This window comes from Dromaius novaehollandiae, chromosome 2 (genome assembly GCF_036370855.1).
Source record: "Dromaius novaehollandiae isolate bDroNov1 chromosome 2, bDroNov1.hap1, whole genome shotgun sequence".
Taxonomy (NCBI): Eukaryota; Metazoa; Chordata; class Aves; order Casuariiformes; family Dromaiidae; genus Dromaius; species Dromaius novaehollandiae.
Window position 1 is genome coordinate 64,116,577 of NC_088099.1, and position 14,886 is coordinate 64,131,462.

Here is a 14,886-nt window from a genome sequence, read left to right on the forward strand (position 1 = left end):
ACTGTCTTTGCTTAGATAAACCTCTTCTTGCAAATGTGGGCCAAAACCACAAAATTAATTAATGAGAGAAAATAAGCACACTAGATTGGGGAAAAGTATTTCTACTTTTACATAAAACTCTAAACCTTCAAGTTTCCACCAGGATATGAAAATTGCTTACTGCTCAGATTGATGGGAGGCTATATATCACTAACACTAGCTGGCTGTCACATGGCTCACCTTGCATTTTCTGAATTCTGTTTTTCCAGATTAACCTATTCAGAGATGCCACAGATGCCATATGCCTATATTTTATACGATCTTCTGAAAATGTCTTCTGGGCTTCATCCTTTAATGAGTTAGATATACTTTTTTCTTTTTTTAACAGTGCTTTCCCTTATTCAGTGATCCTGTTTAAGATACTCTTTTGTTGGAGGCATAATTCTGCAGTCACAGTTCAGTTACACTTTCTTCTGGCACTGTGTTGTGGATGAAAAATTTGGGTGCAGTTCATTTCAGAATACGGTTCCCATTATACTTTTGGAAATCAATCCCTCATATTTCTGGAAGACAAATGTGTAAAAATAAGGTTTGGATCAAGGGCATAAGGCACTAGAGTCCTGAAATCATGCTGAAGATTGGTGTTTACTTTAAAATCACAGTTTTTCCTCCCTCCCCACTCCCCCTCTCTCACATATTTATTTTTAAGCAGGCTTTACATTACTGAGATTGCACATCCTGGCTCTTAGAGGCACTTTGCTTTGAATTCCATAGCACGAAAATGGTCTGTATTCATTGAATTTAGTAATAATGTGAGACAGTAATTCATAATTCATGCTGAATTAACAAGAACTTTATAATCTCTGATGATTCTGCAGTAGTGAGATTTTCTCTGGCTAATCAGATCACCTCGTTCTGCAAGAGCTGGCTGATTATAATCATTCCAGAACTTCCTAGGTATTAATGAGGAGAATTCATTTTAGAAGGTTGTCAATGATTAAAAAAAGCTCATACAGAAAGAATATTGTACTCAAAATGAAAAAATAGAGGACTAAGTACTAATTTTGTTGCTGAGTGGCACCCAACTTTGACATATTCAGTTATCCAAATACTTGTTCATCAAGCAAAACAGGCGTAGGCCAGAACAGGGTACCTTTCTGCTGAAAAGCTACCCCAAATGATTAAACCTGAGAAAGAAGCAAATGCGTCGAGAAGACGTCAAACAAGATTCGGCCACACTTTCTGAACTGTCAGAAGTCTTAGTCAAACAAGCATGATAATTTCTGTATGTATATGTGTGTGGGTGCACTTATTGAGAAGATGCGTTGATGTATGCCCATGCCAAAGTTACTTACATTTTTTTAAAAACAAAGAAATGAAGATAATCATTTACATTTTTTCATCCTAGTTTTGGAAAAATAAGGTTATATGAATCCCTCAATGTATTCAGTTGTGACATAATCCAATAGTTCTGGTTGAATTTAATTATAATAACATCCTAATTGAAGGTAAATTACACAAGACAATGACCAAGTGCTGTCACAGTAAATGAGAATTTAAATTATCTGAGTAACAGACGGCCATGTCCTGGAATTATGGCTTAAGGAGTGTGACATTTTGTTTTCAGGTTAATCAGTGAGACCTTCACAAATATTTTGAAGTCCTCCTTGATCTATTATGGGCTAAATTAAATCTAAACTTCTGACAGACACTGAGCAGGAGGGCAAGGTGAGTTGATTCACTTTTGAGAGGACAAAATGTGTGGAGTGGAAAGAAGTTCTTTGTTTGGGAGCGGTGGTGCCGTCACAGCTGAGGGTTTCTCTGGTCCACCCACCAATACAGACAGAGGTACACTTGGTTGGTGTCTCATCAATCTCTCCCTTTTGTATTGAAGGAAGTGTTTTTTGATAGGAAGAGCACAGAATTTCCTGTCACTTCTGCTAGACGTTATTCTTGCCACCAAGTTGATTGGTGAGCATGATGGATGTTCCTGAGCAAGCACCCCTAGCCCAGCTGGCCAGCAGGAGTGGCTGTGCAGTGTCACCCATCATGCAGTTGCCCCACAGAGGCTCTATGGATGGAAAGAGGGACTTAACACCCCCTGGAAATTTTTGCCTTCTTCCTTCCCCTCTGCTTTGATTCAAAACACCACTACAATTCCTTGGATTCCTAATTCTTCATCACAGACACATCGATCAATAGTTGCTGCTCCTCCCCACCTAAATCCTTGCCTCCTGACATGTATCCTGTGCTGTTCCCCACACTTGCCCAGAAAGCACTTTTACTGAGTCATGCTCTCCTCATCATCACAAACCTAGTTTTTTTCTGCCCCCCTCCAAAAAAACACAAACCCAATCCCAATATGAATTCATTCCAGCCTAACTCACCAGTCATGTCAATCTCTTACTGCCTTCCTGTTTTCCCCAATGTCTAGAAAAGAAGCTTCTGCAAAAAAACAAGCCCTTTATCAGTAGAGCTTGTCAGCTGTGTGCTCTGTGGCTGCATTTTCCTGCTCTTTAGCAGCAGATCTTAATATCGCTAACAAAATGACTGCACAGCTAACAGCCTGTGCTTTTCATCCATCCATAAATGCACAGCTGGCATCCTTATGGAATTTTCTATTATGCATATTCAGCCTAGCATTTTCAAATCTTCAGATGGTCTGTATTATTTCCTCTGGCAAGAAAAAAAAATGTAGAAGCAAAGGGCCTGGATAACTCCATTCTCCTAATCCTCTGGCTTTCACTTTTCACTAAGGTTAACTTTCTGTAGAATTTCAACAGAAAAGAAGACTTTTCATTTTTATTCACTCTTATCTTTCATGGGGTCCCGGAATCTATTTGGTCACTTGTTTAAAAAAGAAAAAAAAAGGCTTAGGCTTAGTTTAGGAAGACTGGAGCCTATCTACAGCTAGGGGTTGTTGAAAACATCATGTGTCATGACCCCCTTACCACCAGTTTATTGTTATGTCCTAATTCATTCTCTCCAGGGAAAATTGCTTGTTGAACTGGTAGGTGTTATGGTCCTATGGATGCAACCAGGGGGGCACAGAAGAAGTGGGAGTTGGTCTGTCAGTTTGTTCCTGTTTTGCTCACTTCTGTTTAACCATCTAGACAGCACGCTGTCTCTCTCTGGAGGTACTTGCATAATTATTTCTTGTGATTAAATTTTGCTCTTATGCCCTCCTGAGCTCTCAAAGGCTTATATTTGGTAGCATATTTTCTCCTTTCTGGTGACTTCTTCAGAGTCATAACTAGACTGACCTCTGCATAACTAGAATAACTCTGAAAAGTTCATTAAAGCAATTTGATATGAAACATTTTGTTTTTCTTTAGACAAATAGTTCTCTCTTACTGAAGGGCTGTCCTGGAATCTGCATTTGTATTAATGACTGTTAAAGAGAATGAAGGATTACCAGAATCTCATCAATTATATTTAAGACCGAGTTTTCTAGAAGCATGTTGAATTACATTTGAAAAGTTCCTAACACCTATGAATCACCATTTCTTAACACTATGGGGTCAGCTGCTTTTTTTTTTTTTAAACAAAGGAATCAAAGACATGTCATACATGGCTAGCTGCACATAGTTTTATGTCAGCAGAGATCAGAGACTCAGCCAGAACCTGATCTTCAATACAGATATTTCAGCTCAGATGAAGTCATTAGCTTTTTTATTTTCCGTATAATGGGGAAGAGAGTAACTGAATGCTTTTAAACAGCTCTCTATTGCATTGTCTCTCATAGCCAACTGGAGCCAGCATCACTTTACAGGCCCATGTGCCTATAAAGCAGTGATTTATTTTGTTATTTAATTGATTGAAAACTCTGAACACTCATGAATTTGTCTGAATGGTGAGAAGATTTTATGAGGTGTAGCAAAATTAGAAGGTAGGTCTGTTGCCTTTGCATCCACTGACTTCATCAGGAATGACTTGAAACCTGATCCACTGAAAGAAGTGGCACCCTATGACCTTTGGGTCAGGCTTTGAAGGGATTGCAACACCTAGAAGTGTATAAAGCAACACCATTCTTTTAAATGCCTGACCCAAGTAGAAGAATCCAAACCCATACATTATTTCCTAAGCCTCATATATATATATATTTACACACATACACACACACTTCTATATATGGGATCTCAGACAGCCATCACACTTACTTGGTGAATAGATATGTAATGTGAGACAGCAAAAAAAGCCTAAAACTTAGAATATATCTTGAATTCTGCCCTTCTGATGTCTCACATAGGAAAGTAACATTGCTCTTGCCATGGCCCTGAACTCCCTCCTGAAGGTAGGGGTCTATTTCCCCATCTCAGTGGCTTGAATGAGTGAGCATGGCCATTAGGGCAGGAAGGTTATCTCCACTTCCCATCATACGCTGTAGCGTACAAGTTGCAGTGTTGACTCAGGAGGTGGCAGAGGAAGATTCATTTCCATCTTGTACAAAAAGATGTTCTGAATAATATAAAAATGGTTATGAGATAACCTACAGAAATTGTTCTTTCTGTTTAAGAGGAAAGATTTCTCTGTCTCAGCTATGTCCTCTCTTGCATTGTCTTTCCAGTTCAAAGAGTTTTCATTGCTTTGTTGCATCTTGGAACAGTGCTGGTGGGTAGAAAATTTCACAAAATTGACTGTAACCTTTAATCGAGTAATTATTTCACCCTGCTGGACTGAAGGAGATGTCAGTTTCACTCTTCACAGGTAGAGAAAAAAGCTGAGACTTGTTTCAGCAACTGGAATGTTACCAGCTTTAGTGCTTGTTTGTAGTTGTGTAGGGCTCTGTCTGACAGCAAGCCAGGGCTTTATTGAGATATTTGCATAGCGAAGCCAACTTATTCCAAAAATGTGCACGCATTTTATAAGCTTGCATTTTGGAAAGCTCAGCCATGTGATTGCAAATTTCTTAGGACGGCTGCAGGAAGCTGAGAAGTTAATGTCACTTATTAGTAGCAGTTACCAAAGCATAAGCTAGAGGATGCCTTTTAGATATTTGCAATTAGAAATGTATGTCTGTTTTCAAGTAATCGGGTGTCTCCAGTTCCCCATTAACATACGTTTAATAAAAGTAAATTACAAAAAAACCAGTGATGGATATCCCAAGACTGTGTTCTTAGTATGATTTATACCTTTCATCAGTCTGCATTAGGGGATGACATTTACACATTGTATGTGTGCTAAATGATAACAAAGTGCATAATACAGCATGTGCTTTATGTTGCTTAAAGGTATTGTTCATTGGTTATTAATTTCATATTTATCTGATCACTTTGGACAGTTTGGCACAAGGTGCCTTTTGTAACCTTTTTTGGGAAGAGACTTCCCAGACTTGAGGGACTGCCTATTTTAGCAGCTCTCCTCCTAGTTCCAGAAAACTACACGGAAGCTTTTTTCCTTTGAGTTGTGTTTTTTTTTTCTTTCTCCCTCCTCCCCCCCCTTTTTTTTCTTTTTAGCTGGAGTCAGTACACTCCCCAGTTCTTGACAAATGCGTCTTATTTTACTTGTCTCTCTTCTAGGAGAGGAATGAAGCAATGGTCAGCTTGCAGGTTGTGGCTGCAAGGAATTGCAAGAGAAAGAATATGAAGTGCTTGACAGCAGAGCGAGGAAACGACTGCTAAGTTCACACAGTTTTGTTTTCAAAGTGGGGAGAGAGATTGTACATATTCTCAGCTGGCTATTGTATCTATATTATCAGCAACCTGGATGAATTTTAGTAAGAGATGGGAAAGTGAGGGAAACAAAGGATAAGCATACGTCTCCTTAGCTCTATGAGGTTTATTCCAATTGACAGAAGTCATCTCCCTAATTAGAGACAATTGCTAGATGTAAAATGACTGTAATGGAACAAATGATTTGGTATGATAACAACGACAGCTCCTATCCTGTTACAAGCCCCTTTAGCCTACTCCCTTACAGCATGCTGCTACTATATTGTTGACCTTTAATCATTTTGAATAAGAGAGTGTAATCCTCATAATTTAGCAAAGTGACTTGTAAAAACTTACCCAGACATAATGAAAAAGTTCTGAGACATTGCAAGACTAACTTTACATTTTTCTTGCAGAGCAAACTCCTGAAGTCAGAGTGATTTTTTTTGCTTTTGTGATGGGTGTTCAGTCACCTCCTTCAAATTTAGACAGGAAGTAACATCCTAAAGAAGTCGTTGTCATAAGCAAACAGTAACCCTAGAGACTTTAGACACTGGTATTTCTAAGAAGGGCATGAGATCATCTGCCCTTTCCTCTTAGGTAGAAAAAAGTACTGAGATCCATGACTGCATGTAGCCTATGAAGAATAATGTTTTCAGGAACCAATGGAGGTTAACACAGCTTTACCAGTCATGAATATTACAGTGGGGAAATGACTGATACAATTGGAATATGGAGATAAACTCTTGTCTGATTATAATAGCCTTAATTAAACATCTCTTGAAAGCACCAGGATGCTATTGGCCATTAAACTGGCCTTTTCTTCCTTTACTAAGCTGGAACATACCCCTGGAGTTTGGACAGATCCAGTTTTTGCAAATTGGGCCTGTTTCTGAGAGAAGAGAATAAATTGTTGTCACAGACTAGAAAGTTGTCTTTCTCTGGTGACGCACAGACCACGGTGGCAGGTAACCTGCATGCTGACAGTGTGCTCCCTGACATGGGCCAAATCCCAGCCAGCTCTCTAACCAGTCTGCCACACTGCATGTGCAAAATGCATGCACTCCATCTCCAACAGCCCCAAAGTCCTGCTCCAGCCTTCACAGCATGCTAGCCAGCTTTGGAAATAGCAGTGTCTGACTGGGATGCAACTGCTAAGTGTTAGGTGCATATCTTGACAATAAAATATTTAAAGAAAAGTTTCAGGAGCTTCTACCTGCAGATATGGATATTGCTAAGGGACACAAAGGAAACTGTAGCTCCCTTCCGCTTTCTAGTTCCTTGCTGCTAGCACTACCTATTTAGTCATGTGTGCTCCATGCCCTGTGAAGAAGTGGTTGCACAGCCTCCATACCATATTCTCATAGCATAACACATTGTGCTTGCTGCAGGTAATTACACAGAATCAGCCTTTCTGCTCAAGGAAGTTATGACTCAGTAAGCAAGCAGGGGCACTTTGAAAAGTAGAATTGCTAGTGTGCTATAAAGTGCGTTAGTGCTATTTAGCCCAACAGATCAGTACTTTGCCCACTGAGTGTGCACAGGGGTGGTGCTGACAGTAGAGAGCAATCAGGGTGCTGTAAGCTCATGCTCTCCTTTAGTGGGACACAGCTCCCTCGGATATCAGACACAAACAAGCTCTATGTCTTCCTGTGTGTGGTTATATGGCTAGAAACAGGCACTTTAAGGCAATGTCCTGGAATAGTATCATCGTTGTCATTTCTGTAGATTACCATACTAGTGACAATTTCTCAAGGCAGTATTTTTAAGGCTTTTGTGTTTGACCCTTTTTCTGCATCTCAACTTCTAGAAAAATATATCTGTCATCTGGACAAAGGAGTGAGCCTTTCTCAGAGGAAGAGGGTGAGTGCTAATATATTTAACTTTTTTTTTTTTTTTTAAATCCATCATGAATAACGTATTATTTCATCTCTGAAGGAAGATACTGAAGGTGACAATTGTAAAAAATAGCATCTTTGAAATCGTTTGTAGCAATGATGTCTTTAAATCTGGCAGATTAGCCGATGGCCCCCTAGCTGGAGCAAAATTTGAGCAAATAGCAGATGAGGACATTATCACGGCAAGTTATATCTGTCTGCTTCTGGTAGTGTTTCTATAGCTCCGGGTAGAACCTCAGTGCCATTACAATGGTAAGAGAAACCTGCTGTGGACAGACTTTTAGAATACCACTTAGGTATATTAATGAAGGAAAGTAAACTTCCTGCTAACATGAGAATTGAACGCTCATGTACTTTTGCTTCACTCTCCTCTGAGGTTAGTTAAGGAACTATCATTATGAATAGAAGAACTGTTTCATTGTATGTCATTACTGTTTGTAAACATTTTTTTTTTTTTTGTATGGATGTGACAGTCCTTTTCTGCCCATATGAACCTGAACTTTCCCTAAAACAGGATGATCACAGTCCCACTAAAATCATAGAATAAGATAAAAGGGATGGTTGTAACAAGATGTTGAAAACAATTCAAGAGGTTATCATCAGGAGTCTAGACTGAACAGACTAAGTACACAAATGGTTCTGTACATGCTACGTATCTTATGCAAAATGTTGAAAAGAGGTGCACAAGTATTTGACAGTTCCCTCTGTTTCCTTCTAGTTGATCGCTGCTTTCTGTTGTGCAGTCGTTGTTAGACATGATACGGATACTGGCCTGAGCTGCAATGTAAGTTAAAGTTTCAGCTTTTCTTTTGATCTGTACAAAATGTTCAAGTCTCTGCTGCCTCTTGTGCTGCTGTTATAAAGCCGCTTTCCAATAACATCACGTACAGGAAATAAATACTCAGTGCATGAGTGATCCTGTTGGCAGGGATTGCTTGGAGAATCAAGTGAAATTCAGCAGAAGTTAACATTGGCCATGATAAGTTAAAGACCACAGAAGTAAGCCCTAGTGGTCTATGAGAGCTAAATAGGGAAGAAAGAAGCAGGAAAAAAACCTGCAATTCAATTTTTTTTACAATTCAAAATTTCAGGAATATTTTTTCAATTGTTGGAAATGTTCAGCCAACTTTTTAACTGCAGAAGACATTTCCTGCTCTTCAGTGATCTAAAATGCGAGGCAAATGATTGTAGCAATAAAATTGTTGAAGACAGCTGTCTTTTTCTGACTTTTAACACTGCTGAAATGAGGGTGATGGAACCAGGTAGAACTTGCATGGAAAGAAAGACATTAAAAAATTTCCTCCCTGGCTTTCTTAAGGTAAGTCTGTGTTTCTCCTAAGATTGATAGAGGAAACAAGTGCGAAGTGCATGATTTCTTGCAGCCTACCTCTTCACAGTGAACCATGTGTAGAAGTTTACCTTATGCATCTACCTTGGGCATTCCTTTCTGTGGGATAAAAGCCTTGGTATCCATTTCGTTACATCACAGCAGTAAGCTAGGATTCTGTGGTTATTCTTTAAAATTCTTGCTTTCATTTGAGAAATTGAATGAGCAAAGTGATGCCATTAGTGACACTCTCCAGAATAAGTTTTTTAGAGTTTGCTGCTCACAGAGTTCCATAGTTATGTGAAGATCAAACAATAAAAGAGGTTGTGATTGCACAGTGTACCAAGCATACAAACTGTGTAAGAAAAACAAAATATTAATCTGCTTTGTCTGTGGGTAGAGTATTGATTTTGACAATGTATTTCAGCATTGCCTGACATGGGAGCAAATGGTAATATTTCTCCTTCCTCCTCCTGACCTTTACCCTCTCTGCACACCAAAACACACATGTGTATGCCATGTGTTTATTTAAACATAGAGATGATGACGTACATGTTAAGGACTCCCTTCTGCTATGCATTTGAGTGACTGTGGCAATGTTTAGTGACAATTTTAAAATTTCATGCCTTTCAGTTTTAATTGCCATCAGCAGGTCTGAAATACATGGGGATAAAATAATTCTGAACACCCTGAAGTTATGTTAAGTAGAAGAATACTCTGTGAACAAAGTATTATTACTGGGCAGAGAGCTTAGGAGGAAGGAATTGGCAGGTGGGTCAGTAGAGAAATAACAAACACCCACTTCAACTATAATAGAAACTTTGCATGCTGCTGAGATTAACGTCTGTTTTTTTAGAGTTCGGTGTTGCCATATTTTGTTTCTAATCATCCATACAATTTACACTTGGTTACCACCTGTATAACTATAGTCTTTTCTTCATGTAAAGAATTGACTACACCTTTCATGGTTTAAAAAATATAAAAGGAAGAAGTTTTCCCCTCTGGACCTTCCAAGCTGTTACTGCTGTCCTATGCTTTTTCCTTGTTTATATATAGTTCTCCTCTGCATCCTAAATTTTACCCTGTTTAGTCAGCTGCACAATGAACTACATTCAGCCTCTTAAGAACAAATTTTGTTTGCAAGATTAATGATGAAGAGGTGGGTTTGAAATACTTTTTGGCCTGCTTTTCTAAGGAAATGAGGCATATGCAATCATACAGTCCATCTGCCAGCTTTTTGGTCTCCCACCACTTCTCCTGCAGGGACGTTTATGCCTGCTGGCCAAGTTAAGCCAGAATGGAAGGCACTGTATTCCTGAAAGTTCCCTGAAATAGTTTGCTAATAAAGGAGAGAGGCTAACATCACCGTACCTCACTGACATAGTGGCAACGTGGTGAAACCAACAGTTACCTGGTCTGTTTGGCTTGCCAGCTAACATGCGTGTACTAGCTGGCCAATTAATGCACATATGTCTCTGAGCTGATCACAACACATGCCACTTCTTCACCAGCTGGTTATTAGGCTGTTCAAGGAGGTGTTACTGATACTGTGGGGCTCAGAGCGTGTTCAAAGAACTAGAGCTATTGCAGTGAGGCACGTAGAGGATGCAGAACAAAATTGGTAGGTGACCAAGCTTTGATTGTTTTGCTGCTCATTGTTTTCTATTGGTCTAATATGCTTTTCTGAATTTCTTGGGAGAATCTGGGCTAAAACATGCCCTTAGAGTATCTGAATAAGAAGCAGGAATATCTCTGCCCATCTTCCAGAAGGTAGGAATGGCAGCGGTTAACTGAAAGTATTAATAGTCTCATCCATTTTATTGTTTGCCCTTTTGTGTCTCTTTGCTGATGGTTTCTGCAAGTTGATGCTCTCTTAAGTGATATGAAAAATAAAGGAAGAGATCATTTTTGTCGCAGAGAATGCCTATGCATGGAGGAACGTTTAGCTGTGACAATAATTGGAAGTAATTAGAAGAGTATTTGCTCACCGAGCAGCATGGAATAGCTGCATCCCTTCCAGGAAGTGGAGCACCATTTCAAAATAAAACAGAAAGGCTGCTCCCTATTTTTTGAAAGTAAAGGTGTTAGAGCCATGACTGTCAGCCTCTGTCAGGCCCACTTAGACAATGATCTGCTACGCTCTTGCCACAGTCCTTTTGCTAAAAGACTGACTGGGAAATTGCTCACTTCCCTCCTTTCCTAGAATTTAAGGAATTTTACCAATTTCCTGATGCAGTTCAAATGCTGTAGCTCTGTCAAACTGTCAGAAACTCCCTGTCGTATCTTTGCTCTGGACATACCTTGGCTCCCAGCTGCGACCTGATAGCAGTTCTTGTACCTGCCCTACTCAGGCCCTGCCTGGACTCTTGTTTTGGCTGAGTTCTTCATCTGGAAAGCTGCTTAGCTCTCTAGCCTCCAGCCCAGCCTGCCATTTGCTTTCAGCTAAGCCCTTCAGGAGTTCACATAGACTTTCTCAGTTTTTCTAGAGTTCAAGTCTGATCATAGGCCTACCAAACCACTTTGGCATATTCAGTATTCTGCTTACCAGTCCTGGCCTCTCCTCACTGCAGCCACCTGACTACTTCTGTTGGTCATCACTACTGATGAGGTACAAAATTTGCATTTGCTGATCAGGACCACAGGCTTTATAGGAAAGATTCTGTTGATGCTACAGCTGAACATAGAGACAGTAATAATGATACAGTTGGAAAATCACGCAAGAGTAGATACACAAAACAAAAAAGCGGGTAGGAGAGAATCAGGACATGAGAATCCCACAATGTTTGTATTGTTTCCTTTATAAAGGGAAGAAGAGAGGAAAAGTATTGGTCTTTAAACCAACTCCATGTTTTTACATTAAATTGGAAGCTGTTCCGTGACATCCTTAGACCCTGTGGATTGTCAAGAACAGAGTTATTGTGGTGGAAGGAGTAGTTATGATGATAATTTATAAATTAAACATGAAAATAGTAATTGCTTCTGCAATAGTCAATAAGAAGAATTTGTAGTCTTGGAGTTATTGTGACATAAAAGAGGAAACCATTTTCCACCAGAGGAAAAGTATGGCTTTTACTGATAAGTTCTTCCCTGATTTGTTTGTGGATTTTTCCAACACACAATAGCATTTGTGAAACCAACTTTTCTTTAAGAAATTTGGGGATAAGGAGCAGAAGGGCATAGTGTTACGTTGGTCAAGAGTCTGTGCTAAAAAAGCAACCTAATTTAGCTAGAATTAATAAGTGTGTGGGAAAAATTTGTTTTTCCTGGAAAAACAAACAACGAAAATCAGTGATTTCTGCTGACCTTCATATTACTGCAGCTATCCACAAACACATAACTTTAATGTAAAGCAAATGTAGTCAAGAAGTTTCCAAAAGATAAGTCACTGCACTCTAAAGAGTCATGGTGACATCCCAAACAATTAGAGTTTTATAGTTTTCTCAGAAATAAAAATGTTTTCAGCAGATACTGCATTTCCTGAAAAGGTTTTGGCTGGTTTTAGTTCAATAGGCCAACTGGCGCATATATCTAACACAATAACTCAGAGACACATAGCCATCAAACTATGGAGACTGCAGAATGCCTGGGCTTTGGAGAAGAATACTTGATGATCTCCTTTTAAACATAAAATAACTGCTGAGTCTTGATCGCTTTTGTCATTAAAATTGGAGCATGTAAGTAAAATGTTATATAATATGCAGGAATTCATTATTTTGGGAAGAATTTATCTACTCCAGTGGTGGAAGGTAGTTATATCTGTCACTCCCTGATTTCCATTAGACAAGTCATATTTTTACATAATCACAAGAAATAGAGCCTCTGGAAAACACTTTGGTATACGTGGGAACAAATTAGAAGCAGCTGAAACCCCCACTGTGCAGCAGTGACATCTCTGCCAGTTCTGCCGCAAGTGCTATGTGAAGTGGTGTGCAAGCAAACTTATAGAGCAGAGACGATTAAGACTGAAAGAAAGAAAAGTTGAAAATTATCAGACAAAAGATTGCAAGGTCAGTATGCCAAGGCATATCAAGAAATGTTAATAGATGTAAGGAAGTCTAGAGCATTGAATATAGGGGAATTTTGTAGCACTTGAAAATGCTAACATGTAAAAACCCTGTTGAAGCACTACATTCTTCATGGGATGTTTTAATGGGATCTTCCCCGGAGTATTTGATAAAATAAATCATAAGTAAATGACGTGCAGGAATACAAGTTGTAGGGGATGAAAACTGTCTGTGTGTATATTGTCTCCACAATATAACAACAGCACAAACACAATACTGTGTAATTATTTGTTACAGCAGCATTTTATAAAGTATAAAATGGCCTTTGTATGTGAACATGTGAAGTGTAGAGCTAGGATTTGGAAGGAGATTTAAGCCAGAGATTCTTTTCCCTTTTGCCAGAGCAGAAGCTGGGCTTTTTGTTTTGCTGTTACTGTTGTTTTCTGTTCTAGCAAAAGCCAAGCAGCCCCTTGAATTCCACTTGCAAAGAACGTGGTGTTTCTGTGTTTGTTTTGGCTCCATGTCAATCTGCAACTAAGGAGACTTTCCAATTTTTTTCACCAAAGTAAGGGAGATAAAGCCTCTTCCATAATTCAGAACATGTATCAAGATACCAAGAGATGGGGGTACTTTTGTATGTTGAGTGCAAACAAAGTGAAGCTTTTTTTGCTAAATTAACACTCTGACCAATGTATATTTAATTGTTAATATAAAGGGGAGCTATTCCAACAGATAAAAATGTAGGAAACCTGTTCTATAGTACATTGACTACAGCTCCTGCCTTGGATATTGGGGAACTGAGCTGGAATCTTTCCTCCCGTACAGGTATGGCCAGTACTGTCCTCTCATTTGACCAGAAATTTCATTTGCCATTCAAGAAGACAACTTGATGAAAGTTTAGTAAAAACTTGTTTCCAAAAAAACCAACAACAAACAAACAAACAAAAACCAATAAAAGTTCAAGATGCCAAAAAGCTTCCTTAAAATAATTCTTACTAGCTGTAATCTGGATACAGATTCAGGAAGCACTTTTGCCTTCATGTTTTTAAAGACATATGTGTGTGTTTGTAAAAGTAATCATTTATTTAATTTTCTTGGACATAGATGACACATTCCAGAAGTTACATTTTCCAAGTATGGAATGTCAAGAAATAGTTTAAAGAGGCACTTGCTGTAATGTACCTGAGGATGCAGGATTTGATAATAGTACTCAAACCACTCAACGGAATAAAGTCATCTTCAATTTCAAGTTTGTGAACAGGCTGTCTGCTCCATTCATGGGCAGGCCAATCCTTTTACCTTAAAAGGGTGCTTTAAAAATCTTGTGACTAACTGAACAATGATCCTGTTGCATTTCAGGAACTTGGTAGCTATACCTGATATATGCGGTCAGCCTAGGAATGGAAGATTTCCAGGGTTCAACAAAGTCACAGCAGCTATGTATTAAGCAACATTTTTTAAATCATTACTGAGAATGAAGCCCAACATATCATTATGGGACACTGTGCACAGAGTTTGATTGAAAGACTTTTTAAAAATTAGCTTGATTATCATTATTAAAAATCCTCTAATTGGAAATTTTGGACACTTTTTTCACTGAACACTGATTTGTTTCAAGCCAAACTCTATACTACAGGAATGTATCCATTTGAGAGAGAAAGGTTTCTAAGATCTAGGATGCAAGCTCCTTTCAAAATTTAAGGAGAAAAGCACTTGAATGGTAGGCACATTTTCTTAGGGTACGCAATAACTAAGTTTAAGTCCGTGGTATCTATGCTGGATAGAGGGCTGATTTAAACCTGAGTCTCTTACATCTTATGTGAGTATCATAGCTGTAACTGTTGCATTTTCTTATTAAGTATTTAGACATTTAAAAATGTAAGTACTAATCTTTGGAAAATATTAATATTTGGAAAAGGCTATTTGTGATGTGGCAAGAAGGTCAAAATATTTTTAAGGTGTTGATTTGATCATAACAGAAAATGAAGGGGAAAGTAATCTCACAAAACTCCAAGGAATCAACCACC

At 38.7% G+C, this 14,886-nt stretch overlaps 1 long non-coding RNA gene across 2 annotated transcripts in view; it reads left to right on the forward strand.

The window, feature by feature from the left end:
• The first annotated feature begins 7,239 nt into the window (after window positions 1–7,239).
• The window catches only part of LOC112984440 (uncharacterized), a 30,926-nt gene continuing 23,279 nt past the window's right edge, over window positions 7,240–14,886 (forward strand). For both annotated transcript variants that reach the window (XR_003259499.2, XR_003259500.2), the window contains exons 1-2: window positions 7,240–7,493; window positions 8,247–8,312. This is a non-coding gene — a long non-coding RNA (uncharacterized LOC112984440). The remainder of the gene's footprint in view (window positions 7,494–8,246; window positions 8,313–14,886) is intronic.